Raw genomic sequence first — 19,629 nt, 5'->3', positions numbered from 1 at the left:
TGTGAACTCGTGTCTGAGTTTTTAAGGTACCGAGTTCCCCTTTTTTAAAGGTTTCCACAAACACTTGAGAGAAAAGAAGAGTGTGAACTGGATAAAGTTTAAGAAACTGCTGTGATACCCTTAAAGAACACAGATCTTTGAAGTGCATTCATTGAGAATAAATGAAGCAGCCATGGATAAAACCATTAATATAAGCAAAGGATAAATCCTGCTAAAGAATCAATATTTTATCTGTCCTGATGCCAACAGAACAGCGACAAAAGTTACAGTTGTGCGATGTACATAAATACAACCAGACAACAATACAGTAGGGTGCAAGATTTTACTGAAAGCACATTTTATTTACAATATACTGCAACTGACCACGGGGCGGCATGGTGGTTGCAGTGGTTAGCACTGTTGCCTCACACCTCTGGGACCTGGGTTCGAGTCTCCGCCTGGGTCACATGTGTGCGGAGTTTGCATGTTCTCCCCATGTCGTCGTTGGGCTTCCTCCGGGTACTCCGGATTCCCCCCACAGTCCAAAAACATGCTGAGGCTACCACGACCCAGTAGGATAAGCGGTTTGGAAGATGGATGGATGGATGGATGGATGGATAGATGTAACTGACCACAGGGTAACCACAGTTGTTGCTCCTTCACAGGGTTACGGGGATATTTACATCCCATAAGTGCAGCCCAAAAATTAGGCTGCAAAGAGGCTGCGGAGGAGGACTTTGGCTGCCCTTGGTCTGGTGGTAGGAGAAAATGGATGGATGGATGTAACTAGCCACAGTTCTTACTCCTTCGCAGGGTTACGGGGATATCTTCATCCCATAAGTGCAGCCCAAAAATTAGGCTGCAAAGAGGCTGCGGAGGAGGACTTTGGCTGCCCTTGGTCTGGTGGTAGGAGAAAATGGATGGATGGATGTAACCAGCCACAGTTCTTACTCCTTCGCAGGGTTACGGGGATATCTTCATCCCATAAGAGCAGCCCAAAAATTAGGCTGCAAAGAGGCTGCGGAGGAGGACTTTGGCTGCCCTTGGTCTGGTGGTAGGAGAAAATGGATGGATGGATGTAACCAGCCACAGTTCTTACTCCTTCGCAGGGTTACGGGGATATCTTCATCCCATAAGAGCAGCCCAAAAATTAGGCTGCAAAGAGGCTGCGGAGGAGGACTTTGGCTGCCCTTGGTCTGGTGGTAGGAGACAGTCCTAGGTTGGACATGGAGCCCGTCGTTTCTTGATATTCTGTAGTGAACAGAGCCAACACCAACCATCAGACTAGTGTTACCTGAAGCATAATAAACTCCTAATACATCCGGCACCATTTTAACTCCTCAAAACCAAGCCTAGTACCTTGAGCAGCATCTTTGGGATCTTCCAGAAGGATCTGAAGAAAGAAACGATCCTCCCATGTCTGCTGCCCAAAATGATATCTGGGGCCTCGGGGTCTCCTTCACCGTCTGCACCACCTGAAAACAATAATGCAGGGTGAGTATACAGGCCTTTTTACCACTTTCCATTACCTTCTTCTTGAGCTTGGGCCATGGGCATATGCTAATCACTCTGTTGAAAGGTGTGCGATCCGCAGGTGATGCAGTACCTGTCGCAGCTGCTGTGGCTGGGCTGCAGCACGTATCCTGGACCGCAGGTGTGCATGGTTCCTCACCATGCGGTAAGTTGCGGTCCAGGTGGAGGAACTTTAAGGAAATATTTTTGAGCAGAGCCTGGCCAGACTCACTCAGTTTATCAGCCATCGGCAGAACAACAAAGCACCTTGTCTTGCTTCTATGTATTCTGAAGCAGACACTATCTGCTTTACCCTGCTCTTCAAAGTGCACCTCCACGTGCCAGACTGCATTCATTTTAGTGCACATTTTAGTGTTTGAAAGATTATTAAAAATAATAAGATCACTAATCTTTATTATCTTATTCAGAGAAGTGTAGGTAACAGAACTAGACACAGTGCTAAAAGATATCGTACTGACACTCGGGAACTGCGCCTCAGAATTTATACAAGGCTATTGCTTACGTAGTCTTGGAACGTACAATCGTCTCCATGGAAATATAATTCAGCGGGACAGCCAATGAGATACCTAGCTACTGCAGCCAATGAAATGCCTAGTTGTGACAGCGATGGCGTGCCTACGGGAAGTTTAACATAATAAAATTTCCATCCTCACAATGACTTTCTTTTCAGTCGGAATGGATCCAATAACAAGGTCTCCTGTACCGACGTTAATAATCTGTTCCGGCCAAACAACCGTGACGACAAAAATCGGCCACGGTCTTACAATGAGGTGAAATTTGACCATGGGGGGGGGGGGGGGTTGCCGGCTGATTAACAATGTTGTGTTGTGAAAATGCGCTGTTAATAAAATTGAATTGAATATTTATCTACAGCGATACTGTATTGTATTATAGCGTATCCGAATAACACAGTTCAGTAATTTAATTTATACAGCACTGTAAGTTGAAAATTGTTCGAAATAGCTAGCCTATACTGTACTTTGAAATTATTAGTAAAATTAAGTATATGGCAACGCTGTCCATTTGATTGGTTTATGTTCATTAAATAACTATATAAATCTCAATTACATGGGTTTCTGCCTTACATATAAAGAAGAAAAAGATCGGTTATGAAGATCAATTTTTCCCAGACAGACGCGATTCCTTGTCAGTCACGTGTCTGCACTGTCTGACACGCCCCCATTCGCGGCTGTAAACACGTTTGGTTAGCAAACTTAAAATTTCATATTCAGTGTTCTTTATTCTCCACAAAAACGTAATGTTTTATGTAATCAGTAATAAGCAATTTTCATTACCAAAACACACTCGTAATTTAGGTGTTTCAGATAGGAAAAGAGTGAAGAACACCACATAAATGTCACTGCCTGAACATATATTTTATTTTAAATATGACCAATAAAGTGAAGTGGCAAGCAGAATACAGAATCGGTATACAATGCGTTTATACAGATCCTTCCAGACATCATGTGAAACGATAGAAACCGTACTTGTAAATGTTTCTAAACTTAAACTATATTAGGCCATTGGTTTGTCAGGGCACAGCACACAGTGACAGCCTTATACAGCATTGTGGCTTATTATCCATGCAGGAGAATATACACATACATGCACTGATAAGCGTGTCATTACAGTTTTGCTGTTTACTTTTGTCTTTAAAAAGCATTCACTACGTAACGCTAAGTTTAACAGGAGCAGATTAACCCATTTCTGTTACCCTCCGTAGTGAGGCTAGCGTAGGTTAAACAACGTGAAAATACCAACTTAAGAAGACAAAAAATGCATATTCAGTAATACTACTTAAACAAAAAACATCTTACTTGCATCCATGAAAATGCCGAGAGCAAACGCGCACTAAGGGAGATACCGTGTTGAAAGTGATCTCATTCCGTCTCACCGCTGCGACCCAGGCCACCCGACGCCTCTTCGTTACCTCCTCTACCTGCTGTCCATATCCTCTTTTCCAAGTGGGAAACCGAAAAAATCTCACGTTGTGCTCCACCTTTTTACCATTTCTACCATGTGCCTTAGTATGGCAGCCTCTCACACAGCACGGGTATCCCATCTCACGAAAGACAATGCCGCAGGCTATCGCTCGGACTTGAACTGTATCCACCCAAAATGGCGATTCGACCCACAATGCACTGCGGCCATAGCGAAAAAGACCGATATACGCAGTGTCTACCGTAATTTATATATTTACAGTTGTGATTCGAATAAATACGAGTAAAGTCATTAATTGACCGAGTAGTCGTTTTTTTAAAAAAAAATCTTCTCCTGTCTGCTATGTTGGTTGAATGCATAATCTATAAGACATAAACGGCTATGATAAATATCCATTATCGAATAGAAGCGGTCACCTGATTAGCGCGTGACGTGTGGGTAACATAGAGTCAGAGAAAACGGCGTCGCAACGCTAAGTTGGAGTATATGATCCCTGCATGACTTTTACGGATCTGTTGGGCAAGCCCGCAACTTTAAAAAATAGTTTGTAAGAGTAGAGCGCGATGGAGTACCAACTCCCTACGCTGCTTGTAATACGTGCAAAGTCATAGTCAAATATGCACCTGACTCGGGGACGATTGGCGTGCAGAAACACACTTGTAGCAGCAGATCGCTTGGTAAACGAGTGCAGCCAAAATAACTGGTTTTGTGAAGTGAGAAGTTCCAGAAATTATGAAGATCAGGCTCAGGAACACGATGGCTCGCATGTGGGTGCAAGATTTGAGACCTTTTGTTTTTATAGAAGCACAAGGATTCATCGACATGGCGAAGGAGTTGCTTCACATCGCTGCGACTTATGGGACCAGCATTGAGATCAATGGGGTCTTAGCGAGTGCACAGAGTGTTTCTCGCCATCCAGAGAAGGATTATGAAAAAATAAACAAATTTGTAATAGAACGGCTCCAACAGGTATGCCTGCTTTCAATATATCTGGGCTACGTGTTGTAATTGTTATGCTTATCTAATGAAGTACACATACTAGACTTGGAATAGGCTTCACTCTAGTACTTTGGTCCAGCACTCTTAAAAGCTGACAATCATATAAATCACTCTGAACAGAATAACGATGGACCACACTTTGCTTATTAGTAGTTAATTTTAGTCAAACGCAGATTACATTGGTCTACATTGAGTACTTAATAACTGTTCCTAGTTCATTTTTTGACGCCGATTTCAGATTTGTAGTTGAAATTCAGCTAACATGTCAGGTTTCAGAGATGCACATTGCTGACGTTTTAGACAAATTGCCATATCGGCACAATATTACGAGTATGAACTATGTCATACCAAACTTGTGTTAAAGGGTTACTGTGAAAACAGTCATGAACACGCATACAGACAGATGCTACAGCATACATCTATAGCTCTCTTAACTCACAAAAAGTGATGTCAGCATGTTCAGAAATGTTTGAGACACTTGCTTTTACGCTTGTACTGTGCATTAGTGTCTCTTTGCAAGAACCAACAGTAGTCTCCCATCATACTGGGATTGAACTTTCCCTGATATCTGCTTTCCATCGGCTTCATATCTTGATGAAATCTTTCCCCATGCTCATCACTTACATCGCCAAGACTGGATGGAAAGAAGTCAAGGTGCGAATGCAGGAAGTGCATCTTCAGTGACATTCGGGCACCTATTGCCTGATAGGCTGTCAACATGTTCTCCACCAGCGCACAATCCTTGATTTATTCTTCTTTGTAAATCCAGCAATGTTTGTCATACAAAAATAACAGTCTGAGTGATGGTCTGTTGGTTCACGCCACACCATTGGCACAGTGAATGGCATTTTCTGTCGTTTGCCATTCAGCCACTGTGTTAAACCGGAATAGCAGACAGTGTAGTATACATGAGGTGCCCATGCTTTATTCTGATCGGCAACTTTGCAGCCAAAATAATGGTAGTATGCACTTCTAAATATGCTGGACATATTCTTTCGCTGATCTTGTGCAGTAAATTGTCCGCAGACGTAACAGAAGTTATCGGGATGGTTCACACAACCTCGCCTATTCATATTGTCTATGAAAATGGAAACAAAGGTAAAAAGTAAGCACAATGACGTACATTTGTAAACCAGTAGTATTAGTAGTAAATTTATCAATGAGATGTCCAAAAATGGAATATAATATTACACACAGTAAAGTACCGATGCTTCACGGCAGCGTTAACGACGAAAATGGTATAAACACAAACCGGCGCATAACTTGCGCATAACCGACGTGATGGACAAAAACGGTTTTCAGATTTAGAATTAGCATGTCGAATTTTATAAGGTACAGGTGACAGACTTCCATTAGCAAAATGACTGTTGACCAGTGTTAATTACACCTTTCACACAAACGCGTTTTGTCCTAATGCCTTCTTGAATCAGTGTGCACACGTGCGATCCTGCCCTATTTTGTTCTACCTTACGAAGTAAACATGTCTTAAATATTTTCTGGTTAATGTGTTGTGTGACCAGTTCACCGCGAGGAGCCCTCGAGTCATGCGGGAAGCTTGCGAAATAGTCATTTGAGGACAAAATGCATGTGATGAAAGATGCACAGTAATCTCGTTAATGAAATACATTCTGTGCATATTTTCTGAATCACAAAATGAATTTCGCCCCCTTTAATGTTCAATTTCTAAGCCACAAAATGCACTTCGTCCCTGAAGTGAACTTGTCATGCAGGCAATGCTTTTGTGGAACCACAAAACGTTTCTTCTTTTTTTTCTGAATCATGAAAGGCACGTAGTAGGTTGGAGTAGTAACTTCCAATGACCAGCAGGTGGAGTGATTTCTGCAGATTTATGCAATCCCAGTTTACTGAATAATGTCTTCAGGATGTCCTCTGAACATTCGCACGAACATTTGTCTGTGGAGTCCTTTAAAGGTATTTAGGATATTATCAGAGGACGTCCAGTGAGCATTTGGAGGCTTTGAGGGAAACTCATTCACCATGTAAACTCACTACTTTAAAAATAAATTAAAAGAGAAATGTCAGGGAGTTTCAAAACTTTGGAGCCTCAGTCATCAACATCATTTTAATTATATGTCAACATCCATCCAACCATGCACTTTCTGTAGCCAGTTGTCCGATTCAGGTTAGCGCGGGGTCCAGAGCCTTACATCAGCATCATTCTCATCATTGTAGGGCAGATTACTAGTATGTACTATTATGGAGGACTTCACATACGCTATGTAGACAAAAGTATTGGGACACACCTTTTAATCACTGAATTCTGCAGGTTCATTCAGGCTTATTCCCACAGGTGTATAAAATCAAACACCTATCGATGCAGTCAGGCTTACAAACATTTGTGAAAGAATTGGTCATTCTGAAGAGCTCAGTGAATTCAAGCGTGATACGGTCATGTGCTGAGGTGCATGGTGTGTAAAAGTCGCCGACATTCTTTTGACTCAATAACTGCAGATTTCCGAACTACTAGGATTAACTCCAGCACAAAATCAGTGCACCGGGAACTTCATGGATTGGGCTAATATAGTTGAATAGCTGAATGCAAGCCTCACGCCACCAAGCACAATGCCAGGCGTTGTCAGGGTCAGCGCCTGTCCACCCCATCCTTTGTGTCTGTATTGCATTTGACCAGCAGGTGTTGCTGACCATCCCACCTATTCAATCCTTATCTAACACTTGTTTGTTTCCCCTGCTCCCCAGACTGCTGCATGGCTCAGTGGGTTGAGTGTGTGGCTCAGAGACTGTATTCCCCCCACCATTTATTATTTTTCATTTGTTTCCCAGTCTTAGGTTCGCCATGCTCATTCCTGTTGTCTCCTACTGTAATCCTGTTTGCATTATTTTCCTTATCTTAGTGTAGTCTTCCCAGTTTGTTTCTAGCTTCAGTGCTTGTTAATTTTTCCATCTGTTCTCTTTGTCCTGTGCCCTTTGTCATTGGTTGATTGTCTGATGATCCACACCTTGCCCCTCTCATTAGCCCAGTTGCGTATTGTATTAAAGTGCCTGCCCCCTGCTCACTTCTTTAGTCGATAGTTGTGTACTATGTTCCTGCATGGCAGTTGTGCTCATACTATTGAGTGTTTGTGGTTCTGCCTGATTCCTAGTCCTGCCCCTAGTTTTTGCTTCAGTTCCCTGATGAATGTTTGTTTTCTATGTGGTTAAATTAGTCACTTGTATCACTTGTTTTGGTTCTTACCCCTTGTGTTCAGTTTTTGTTAATGAACCGCTTTTGTCTTGGAGCTGCAAATAGATTGTTCACTCTCTTTCCCACCTGCGCTGTGCTGCGTCATAACAAGCACATGATGGAGTGTGTAAAGCATGTTGCCACTGGACTCTGGAGCACTGGAAACGTGTTCTGTGGGGTAACGAGTCCCATTTCTCTGTCTAGCAGCCTGATGGAAGAGTCTGGGGTTGGCAGGTTCCAGTAGAATGTTACCTGCCTGACTGCATTTTGCCAACTGTACAATTTGGTGGAGGAGGGCTAATGAAAAGGGGTTTTTCAGTGGTCAGGCCAGGCCCCCTAGTTCCAGTGTAGGGGACTCTTAATGCTTCAGCATGACAAGACATTTTGGGCAGTTTTGTGCTTCCAATTTTGTGGGAACCTTTTGGGGAAGGTCCCTTTCTGTTCCACCCTGACTGTGCCGCAGTGCACAAAGCTTTAAAGAGAATTTAGAGTCAATAATGTGCTGTTTAAATGAGGAGTGAGGAAGGAAACAGTGACTCATTTATACAGGGGTGGAGTATGACATGCCCTTTGTAGTATTAAAGTGCTGTTCATTGGGTTAAGATGCTGTCTGTGTGACCAGAGGGTCCCAGGTTACAATCCCTGGGTCAGAAGAGTGATGTCACTGTCGGGCCCATGACCCTAATTGCCCCAGGGACTGACTGGCCCGGATTTCTCAGTTGTATGTTGTTTGTGGGTAAAAGCATCTGCAAAATAAATGTAATTTACTCAGTGAGACTCTGTTCAGAATCCAGATTATTTTTTTCACTTATATGGTAATTACTGTATTGAATAAAGTACTCAGGGGTTTCTAGTCAATCTTAAATTTTGTTTCCACATGCCCAGCCTGGCATAACAGTATTAAAAAAAAAATATATATATATATACATATATATATATATTTTTACACAATATCAAAATAACTGAAATGGAAAGGAAAACTTGAGAATTTTAAAAACATCCTTATTCTGTGAGGAAGTAGTATTTGTACGGCTTCCCCACAGCCCCCATCACTGTGACTCTCTGGCACAGTAGTACACAGCCGTGTCTTCAGCTTTCACGCTGTTCATCTGTAAATACAGCTGGTTCCCGCTGTTATCTCTAGCGATGGTGAATCTCCCCTGAACAGACTGGGCATAGTATATGTGGCTACTGCCCGTGTGGATAAAAGCAACCCACTCCAGTCTCTTCCCAGGAGCCTGTCTGACCCAGTGCATATGATAGCTACTGATTGTGAACCCAGAGGCTGTACATGTCTATCTGTGTGATTCTCCAGGCTTTTTAACTGCTGGTTTCGACTTAGTCTGTGTATCAACACCTAGAGAAATGAGAAAAACAAGTTGCTATTGCTGAATATTTACTTAAGTATATAACCATCAGAACTACTGGGAATCATGTTAAAGACGCCACATTCAGATCCATTCACCTCTCAGTGCAGAGATAAGTATATGATGATGTCAGGTTTTGCATGAACTCCTCCTCAGATATACCTAAAGGTAGGTGGCAGAGTCAGGGCAGTGTGGGATCTCAAATGAGAAACAGGATCTGTACTATTTTACAGGGACTCATATGAGAAACAGGATCTGTACTATTATATAGGGACTTGTGTGATAGTACAGATCCTGATTTCTCACAAGGTGTTACGGTCCAGTCTAGGGTTGGAATGCAACAGAAAGGGAAGAGGGAAAAACAGGACAATCAGGGACGGAGGAAAGAGAACACAGGACACAAAGGGATATTTTTTTAGTTTTTTTATATTTTATACACACTTTCACAACATTGGGTGTATCAGACTTCAGGAGTGACCACGGCCAAAATAATAAACAAAACGCCACTACCGCACGAATGCCCAAACTAAGCTAATCATAACTGAGAAAACAAAATACAAACAAAACGACAATACTAATACCTAACTCCCTACCCAAATTAACAATAACACATCACGTTGCGCAAAAGCAAACTGGCAGTCACTCCTTACACACCAAGACACGAACTCACAAGAAACACAAAATCTGGTGACAGTACAGAAGGGCAAAAGCAAACGGACAGTCAGAAAATGCAGGCAAAGGGTCAAACCAAGGAAACAACAAACCAGAGCAAAAGTACCAAAAGAGGGCGAAGCCGAAATCAGAAACCAAAACAGTCATACACGGGCAAGCAAACCAATACAGTAAACCAATAAGCAGAGCTCCCGAGGTTGTCTAGCCGCCATCTTCTCTTCTCAGGACCCGGAAATGACGAGCGGTGCATCGGACGAGTCGTGGGCGGGGTCTGGATGGAGAGGCGGAGCCGAAGGTGCAGCCAGCGAATCGGGACGAGGGCAGGAAGGCACGTATCACCCCCCACACACACACAAGAGCGAACCCGGCAGGTGTTCACAGTCCCAATCGGGTCATACAAGGAAAAGCACCCAAACACAAAAGAACACAGAACCAAGAAAAACAGAAACCATCTGTGAATAACTGAAGGTGATGAGGTGTCAAGTTCTGGAGAGGGCCATTTCCTCATCAGCACTTGGTTACGATAGAAGTATGCAGTGGGGTGGTCTTTCAAGTCGGCCTTGTCCACAACAGAGGCACGACAAACCTCCAAGGAGGAGTCTGTCGTTTGTGCAGTGATCAGAGCGTCCGTAGTGGAGGGGACCTCTGGGGAAACAACAAGTTTCACAGGGACCCGCGATTCAGGATCACCTGTCGAAGTAGGCGCTGGGTCGGACATACATTTCTCGTGCCAGATTAATGTCGGTGAACTTGCGTCGCTGGGCCCACGTTAAAACACAAGCTGGAAACACCTGGGACAAATCCGCTGCAACATCATTTGCGCAGATCTCTGGTTCTGGAGCAACTTCAGGTAGGGGAACAATCCTCTTCCCCGCAATGTCATTCGCCAGGATGAACGTGAGCCCAGGAACAGGTAACTGGGTCTGGACCACAACACGTACAAATCCCGAAAAGTCAGGAGTACATAGTACATAGATAAACAGTATGCAAAGGAACTACAGCCACACATATATCGATACCCTGCACCAATACGTCGGTGCCACAGTAAGTTGTACCATCTAAAGGTTCAATTAAGAAAGACTGAGCCGCTCCCGTATCCCATAGGATAGTCGCAGGGTGACGTACCTTGGCTTCACCAAGCGACACAGAAGCAGGAAACAGAACATTGGATCAACAATACTAATTGAATTACCATCAGGACAGGCAACAACATGTACTTTCTTAGTTACAGCACGAGCATTCTTACGCTTTAGCGCGGGACAAACAGAAATGATGTGACCCACCTCGTAGCAATAGAAGCATTCTCTCTTCTCTACAGGTGGTGAAGAAGAAGCGGACGGAGACGATGTCACAGGATGGGGACCAAGTTTGTGAGGCAGAGGGGTTGGGGTGAACAGTCTTATGGTCAATACAAATTCGTCAGCAAGGGTGGCAGCTTCGGCTAAACAAGTTACCTTCTGTTCATTTAGGTACGCCACTACACAATTGGGAACACAATTCTAAAATTCTTCTAATAACAATTCCTTGAGCTGCTCAAAGTGAGAGACACCATTTGTCAAACAACAAAGCTTTCTCACGAGCAAACTCAACATGGGTTTGGCTGGCGGTTTTATCCAGCTTTCCGAAATTCTGCCGGTAAGTCTCAGGTACTAGTTCATACGCCCATAGCACAGTAGCCTTAACGATGTCATAATCTAGGCTCTGTTCTAATGCCAGAGCTGAGCAAACTTCCTGCGTCTTCCCCTCTAACTTGCATTGTAGCAGCGGCGACCACAGATGTCTAGGCCAGTTCAAGGTCGTAGCAATCCTCTTGAAAATAGCGAAGCAAGCATCCACCTCATGTTCCCGAAACACAGGAACGAGACTGATATGGCAACGTTAAAGCCTGAATTTTCACCTCCAATTCCCTGGGAGACTGGTGAACCTGAGGGAGAACGAAGACTAGATTTGAGGAGCGTCTAGGGCACCAGCCCGGTCACGGGTGGGCAGGCCGGCTTGAGGGGTCGTACTCGGTGAGTGTACCTTATGTGGAAGGGGCACAGGTTTTTGTTCACCCATGCTAATCCTCTGTAATGCCACCTCCTTGTCAGCCTCGACTTCCAATGCCCGGACACGGAGTAGCTGAGCCTGGTACTCCTGCTTTTTAATCTCCAGTTCCAGCTCCCTAAACCGAATTGTCAGCAGCAGGTCCTCCCTGGTTGAGCTAGTATTGCCGAGATCAACGCCGCTGGCTGCCGCTGCAACCGCCAACCGCACAGGAGCGGACGCAACACTCGGCGAGCCCCCCAACTCAGGTAGGATACCCTGTCGAATTAGGTCGTCCAACAACACTTGCTTCATAACCTGCTTAGAGGTTTCAGCGGGGACCAAAACATTAAAGAACTCTGCTATTCCTAGCAGGACGTCCTTACGGCACTTATCGAACTGTTTGAGTGTGGGGTAGAGAGTGAAAGCAACAAGGTCGAACTGAGCCATTCCTACTAACACCACTACAACACCCCCCTCCCCCCACAAAAAAAAACCTCCAAACAAACACCAGAAAAGAGAAAGAAACGGATGAGCCCCCAATTTCTGTTATGGTCCAGTCTAGGGTTGGAGCGTAGCAGAAGGGACAGGCAATAGGGAAAAGGAGAAACAGGACAACCAGGGGCGGAGGAAAGGGAACACGGGACATAAAGGGATTTTTTTTTTATATAGTTTTTTTTTTTTTATAATTTTATATACATTTTCACAACATTAGGTGCAACAGACTTCGGGAGTGACACGGGCCAAAACAATAAACAAAACACCGTTACCGAACGATTCCCCAATCTAAGATGAACCTAAGTGAAAAAAACACAAACAAAAACGACAATACTAAGTCCTATCTCCCTAGCCAAACCAACCATTAAGCAACCCGTCACGCAGAACAAAAATGGCGGCCACTCCATACGCATCACAGCACAACACACAGGAAACACAAAAGCCAAAATGACAGTGTCCGAGGGGGCAAGCAAAAGAATAGTCAACAAGCAGGCGGGAGATCAAGACCAAAGAAACAATCAAAGCCGGGGCGAAGGTACCGGGAAAGGGCGAGGTGAAAATATGAAACCAAGAAACAAAACTGCCATACACAAGTAATCCAAACATAATACAGCAAACCAATAACCAAAAGCAATGAGCAAGAGCTCTCAAGGTTTGTGAGCTGTGGCCTTATCTCTCCCAGACACAGGAAGTAGCGCTGAAGGCAGGGGGCGTGGCCAGGAGCGGGAGGCAAAGCTGAAAGTGCAGCTGGCGAATGGTGACGAGCGGAAGGTCCGAAGAATCTGCTTGGACCTCCTGCAAACACTTACGGCACGTAACAGTGCTGTATTAATTAAATTACTGAACACTATAATACAATACAGTATCACTGTACATAAATATTCAATTCAATTTTATTAACAGCGCATTTTCACGACGCTACATTGCCTCAAAGCGTTTATTGTAGTTTCGCTGCTGCATCTCGGTGGCTGGTTTTTGGCAGCTAATCATAAGCTTTGATGAGCCTATGCTTGTTACTGAGAGAAAATGACTTTCTTGTCATGTTTTCTGTGCACGCCGCATTAGCCTCGGATAGCCAGTGAGAAGCAGACGGGCTCCCGCAAGGTAGGATGATCAAAGTAAAAAAAAAAAAAGAAAACGCTGTTTTAATATATAACGTTTAAAAAGACCCGAAACAAACTCTGTAAGCGGACTACTTGATTACTATAGGTGAGTTATTTAAACAGAATTTGTACAGTAATGATTTTGTCGCAAGCTTTTTGAGCTATATATGCGACTGATCACTATTACCGGGATCACTATACGCAGTTTCCACTGAATTTATAAATATATTATGATTCCCGGTCCCGATGCTCCCCTTTGGATACAATTTCAGTCCCATCCCCAATCTAGGGGAAAGTAATGATTAATCAGCCGGCAACCACCCCGCACCCCGATGGTCAAATGTCACCTCATTGTAAGACCGTGGCCGATTTTTGTCGTCACGGTTGTTTGGCCGGAACAGATTATCAACGTCGGTACAGGAGACCTTGTTATTGGATCCATTCCGACTGAAAAGAAAGTCATTGTGAGGATGGAAATTTTATTATGTTAAACTTCCCGTAGGCACGCCATCGCTGTCACAGCTAGGCATTTCATTGGCTGCAGTAGCTAGGTATCTCATTGGCTGTCCCGCTGAATTATATTTCCATGGAGACGATTGTACGTTCCAAGACTACGTAAGCAATAGCCGTGTATAAATTCTGAGGCGCAGTTCCCGAGTGTCAGTACGATATTTTGTAGCACTGTGTCTAGTTCCGTTCACTACACTTCACTGAATAAGATAAAGATTAGTGATCTTATTATTTGAAATAATCTTTCAAGCACCCCAAAATGTGCAGCAAAATGAATGCAGTCTGGCACGTGGAGGTGCACTTTGAACAGCAGGGTAAAGCAGAGAGTATCTGCTTCAGAATACATCGAAGCAAGAAAAGGTGCTTTGTTGTTCTGCCGATGGAAGATGATAAACTGAGCGAGTCTGGCCAGGCTCTGCTCAGAAATGTTGCATCAAAGTTCCTCCACCTGGACCGCAACTTACCTCATGGTGAGGAACCATGCACCCCTGCGGTCCAGGATACGTGCTGCAGCCCAGCCACAGCAGCTGCGACAGGTACTGCATCACCTGCGGATAGCACACCTTTCAACAGAGTGATTAGCATATGCCCATGGCCCAAGCTCAAGAAGAAGGTAATGGAAAGTGGTAAAAAGGCCTGTATACTCACCCTACATTATTGTCTTCAGGTGGTGCAGACTACGAAGGAGACCCCGAGGCCCCAGATGTTATTTTGGGCAGCAGACATGGGAGGATCAGTTCTTTCATTAGATCCTTCCTGAGGATTCCAAAGATGCTCCTCAAGGTACTGGGCTTAGTTTTGAGGAGTTAAAATGGTGCTGGACGTATGGGCAACAAAACGAAAGAAGTCTGGCACGTTCATTTCGTGCATTTCGAACAGCGGGGCAAGACAAATTGTCAGCTTCAGCATTTATCGAAGCAAGAATAGGTGCTTCGTTGTTCTGCTGGAGTTGTTATGCTTCAGGTAACACTAGTCTGATGGTTGGTGTTGGCTCTGTTCACCACAGAATATCAAGAAACGACGGGCTCCATGTGCAAGCTAAGACTGTCTTATGGACGGAGCAAGAACTGTGGCTACCATGTGGTCAGTTACAGTATATTGTAAATACTGTAAAATGTGCTTTCAGTAAAATCTTGCACCCTACTGTATTGTTGTCTGGTTATATTTATGTACAATCGCACAACTAACTTTTATCGCTGTTCTGTTGGCATCAGGACAGGTAAAATATTGATCCTAAGCAGGATTTATCCTTTGCTTATATTAATGGTTTATCCATGGCTGCTTCATTTATTCCCAATGAATGCACTTCAACGATCTGTGTTCCTTAGGGATATCGCAGCAGTTTCTTGAACTTTATCCAGTTCACACTCTTTTCACTCAAGTGTTTGTGGAGAGTCTTCCCTAATTTACTGCAAAAAGTTACTTAATTGTTAGTTGTAGTTAATTGTTAATTGTAAAAAGTTACACTGTCAAAGTTACTTAAGCTTCACTATAAAATGTCCTGACATCTTCAAGAACTTATCACTAATGTTCCCTCAAAGCCTCCAAATGCTCACTGGACGTCCTCTGATAATATCTTAAATACCTTTAAAGGACTCCACAGACAAATGTTCGTGCGAATGTTCAGAGGACATCCTGAAGACATTATTCAGTAAACTGGGATTGCATAAATCTGCAGAAATCACTCCACCTGCTGGTCATTGGAAGTTACTACTCCAACCTACTACGTGCCTTTCATGATTCAGAAAAAAAAGAAGAAACGTTTTGTGGTTCCACAAAAGCATTGCCTGCATGACAAGTTCACTTCAGAGACGAAGTGCATTTTGTGGCTTAGAAATTGAACATTAAAGGGGGCGAAATTCATTTTGTGATTCAGAAAATATGCACAGAATGTATTTCATTAACGAGATTACTGTGCATCTTTCATCACATGCATTTTGTCCTCAAATGACTATTTCGCAAGCTTCCCGCATGACTCGAGGGCTCCTCGCGGTGAACTGGTCACACAACACATTAACCAGAAAATATTTAAGACATGTTTACTTCGTAAAGTAGAACAAAATAGGGCAGGATCGCACGTGTGCACACTGATTCGAGAAGGCATTAGGACAAAACGCGTTTGTGTGAGAGGTGTAAATAACACTGGTCAACAGTCATTTTGCTAATGGAAGTCTGTCACCTGTACCTTATAAAATTCGACATGCTAATTCTAAATCTGAAAACCGTTTTTGTCCATCACGTCGGTTATGCGCAAGTTATGCGCCGGTTTGTGTTTATACCATTTTCGTCGTTAACGCTGCCGTGATGCATCGGTACTTTACTGTGTGTGTAATATTATATTCCATTTTTGGACATCTCATTGATAAATTTACTACTAATACTACTGGTTTACAAATGTACGTCATTGTGCTTACTTTTTACCTTTGTTTCCATTTTCATAGACAATATGAATAGGCGAGGTTGTGTGAACCATCCCGATAACTTCTGTTACGTCTGCGGACAATTTACTGCACAAGATCAGCGAAAGAATATGTCCAGCATATTTAGAAGTGCATACTACCATTATTTTGGCTGCAAAGTTGGCGATCAGAATAAAGCATGGGCACCTCATGTATGCTACACTGTCTGCTATTCCGGTTTAACACAGTGGCTGAATGGCAAAGGACAGAAAATGCCATTCACTGTGCCAATGGTGTGGCGTGAACCAACAGACCATCACTCAGACTTATTTTTGTATGACAAACATTGCTGGATTTACAAAGAAGAATAAATCAAGGATTGTGCGCTGGTGGAGAACATGTTGACAGCCTATCAGGCAATGGGTGCCCGAATGTCACTGAAGATGCACTTCCTGCATTCGCACCTTGACTTCTTTCCATCCAGTCTTGGCGATGTAAGTGATGAGCATGGGGAAAGATTTCATCAAGATATGAAGCCGATGGAAAGCAGATATCAGGGAAAGTTCAATCCCAGTATGATGGGAGACTACTGTTGGTTCTTGCAAAGAGACACTAATGCACAGTACAAGCGTAAAAGCAAGTGTCTCAAACATTTCTGAACATGCTGACATCACTTTTTGTGAGTTAAGAGAGCTATAAATGTATGCTGTAGCATCTGTCTGTATGCGTGTTCATGACTGTTTTCACAGTAACCCTTTAACACAAGTTTGGTATGACATAGTTCATACTCGTAATATTGTGCCGATATGGCAATTTGTCTAAAACATCAGCAATGTGCATCTCTGAAACCTGACATGTTAGCTGAATTTCAATTACAAATCTGAAATCAGCGTCAAAAAATGAACTAGGAACAGTTATTAAGTACTCAATGTAGACCAGTGTAATCTGCGTTTGACTAAAATTAACTACTAATAAGCAAAGTGTGGTCCATCGTTATTCTGTTCAAAGTGATTTATATGATTGTCAGCTTTTAAGAGTGCTGGACCAAAGTACTAGAGTGAAGCCTATTCCAAGTCTAGTACGTGTACTTCATAAGACAAGCATAACAATTACAACACATAGCCTAGATATATTGACAGCAGGCATACCTGTTGGAGCCGTTCTAAATTGCTTTATTTTTTTCGTAATCCTTCTCAAGATGGCGAGAAACACTCCGTGCACTCACCAAGACTCCTTCGATCTCAATGCTGGTCCCATAAGTCGCAGCGATATGAAGCAACTCCTTCGCAATGTCGATGAATCCTTGTCCTTCTATAAAAACAAAAGGTCTCAAATCTTGACCCCCACATGCGAGCCACTGTGTTTCTGAGCCCGACCTTCACAATTTCTGGAATTTCTCGCTTCACAAAACTAGTTATTTTTGCCTGCACTTCATTACCAAACGATCTGCTGCTACAAGTGTTGGTATGTGATGAATCCAGCATTCAGCGGCGGTCATTTTCTCCGCACTTGCTGCTAACGAACTGTTGTGTCACGCAGAGGGGTATCCCAGGAAAAACGGAATTACAATCGGTTCGTGTTTGGTATTCCACGGAGATCCTTAGCATGACGCAAAGATCCCTATCTATCGCCTTGATTTCGAAATTTTCAATTCATGTTTTTCAAGTTGATCGATTTCTTTAAACTTATACGACAAATTCAGCGGCCAAACACAACCTTGCGAAATATATGGGACTATTCTAAGGTAAGTTGAGATCATTAACTATGTTTCAACTATAAACTGATGAAGTTTCATAGAGATCTGAAGATCAGAAACGAAGAATTTTGCTCAGGTCAAATGTTGTCTCCGAGTATGCGGGGCAGCCGCCATCTCAGAACAATAAAAAAAATCCATGAAAAATAAGGTTCAAAATCGGGCGTGATTAAATGATTCGAGTAATGTAAAAATGTTAATAATACTTTTAATATATTTTAAAGCACGACAAAGCAATAAGCTTAATAACGGGGTCGTGCTAATTAATTAATTAAAACTATAATTAACAGACATTGTGAATCCGTTTTCATAATAATATATTCTCACTGTCCTGGAAATTTCACTTTAAAATAGAGAAACAAAAAAAATTGTGATAAATTTTCTGTAATTTTAAGCAATTCGCGATCACAGTGTTCACATTAAACAAAAAAGGCCGTACAAATCAAAAGTAAAATTAGTGTAACTTTTTTGTTTCTCAACCGATTTTCAAAATCTTGGTGTATTTATTTAGCTCTATCGTGTCATACTATTCATAATTTTTTTGTCACATACCTACAAGTGTGTTTCTGCATGCCAGTCGTCAGGTGCATATTTGACTATGACTTTGCACGTATAACAAGCAGCGTAGGGAGTTGGTACTCCGTCGCACTCTACTCTTACAAACTTTTTTAAAATTGCGGGCTTCCCCAAGAGATCCGTAAAAGTCATGCAGGGATCATAAACTCCTACTCCGCGTTGCGACGCCGTTTTCACTGACTCCATGTTTCTTACTGACTGGCGCCGGCTGTTACCCACATGTCACGCGCTAATCAGGTGACCGCTTCCATTCGATCATGGATATTTATCATAGCAGTTTATGCCTTATAGGTTATGTATTCAACCAACATAGCAGACGGGAGATTTTAAAAAACGACTACTCGGTCAATTTATGACTTTACTCATATTTATTCGAATCACAACTGTAAATATATAAATTATGAAGGAAACCGCTTATATCATTCTCTTTCAGCTATGGCCGCAGTGCATTGTGGGTCGAATCGCCATTTTGGGTGAATACAACTCAAGTGCAAACGTTAGCCTGCGGCATTGTCTTTCGTGAGAGGCACGTGGTAGAAATGGTAAAAAGTTGGAGCACAACATGAGTTTTTTTCGGTTTCCCACTTGGAAAAGAGGATATGGACAGCAGGTAGAACGAAGAGGCGTCGGGTGGCCTGGGTCGCAGCGGTGAGATGGAATGAGATCACTTTCAACACGGTATCTCCCTTAATGCGTGTTTGCTCTCGGCATTTTCTTGGGTTCAAGTAAGATGTTTTTTGTTTAAGTAGTATTACTGAATATGCATTTTTTTGTCTTCTTAAGTTGGTATTTTCACTTTGTTTAACCTGCGCTAGCCTCACTACGGAGGGTAACAAAAATAGGTTAATCTGCTCCTGTTAAACTTAGCGTTACAGAGTGAATGTTTTTTAAAGACAAAAGTAAACAGCAAAACTGTAATGACACGTTTATCAGTGCATATATGTGTATATTCTCGTGCTTGGATTATATGCCACAATGCTGTATAAGGCTGTCACTGTGTGCTGTGCCCTGACAAACCAATAGCCAAATATAGTTTAAGTTTAGAAACATTTACAAGTACGGTTTCTAACGT

The 19,629-nt window shown here is 42.9% G+C and overlaps 2 long non-coding RNA genes across 3 annotated transcripts; both read right to left on the bottom strand.

Moving 5' to 3' along the window:
- Positions 1-9,429: 9,429 nt before the first annotated feature.
- LOC125741995 (uncharacterized) lies at positions 9,430-11,077 on the bottom strand. The gene is made up of 2 exons (XR_007397963.1): positions 10,414-11,077; positions 9,430-10,338 (listed from the first exon to the last, which is right to left on the bottom strand). It is a non-coding gene; the product is annotated as an uncharacterized LOC125741995 (long non-coding RNA).
- Positions 11,078-13,210: 2,133 nt separating this feature from the next.
- Positions 13,211-18,768, bottom strand: LOC125741991 (uncharacterized). Of its 2 annotated transcripts, none has more exons than XR_007397958.1 (2): positions 18,534-18,768; positions 13,211-17,539 (listed from the first exon to the last, which is right to left on the bottom strand). It is a non-coding gene; the product is annotated as an uncharacterized LOC125741991 (long non-coding RNA). The 2 variants fall into 2 exon arrangements; XR_007397959.1 differs by lacking the exon at positions 18,534-18,768 and adding an exon at positions 17,667-17,775.
- Positions 18,769-19,629: the final 861 nt, after the last annotated feature.

This window comes from Brienomyrus brachyistius, chromosome 5 (genome assembly GCF_023856365.1).
Source record: "Brienomyrus brachyistius isolate T26 chromosome 5, BBRACH_0.4, whole genome shotgun sequence".
NCBI lineage: Eukaryota > Metazoa > Chordata > Actinopteri > Osteoglossiformes > Mormyridae > Brienomyrus > Brienomyrus brachyistius.
This window is presented reverse-complemented; position numbering and strand designations above follow the sequence as displayed.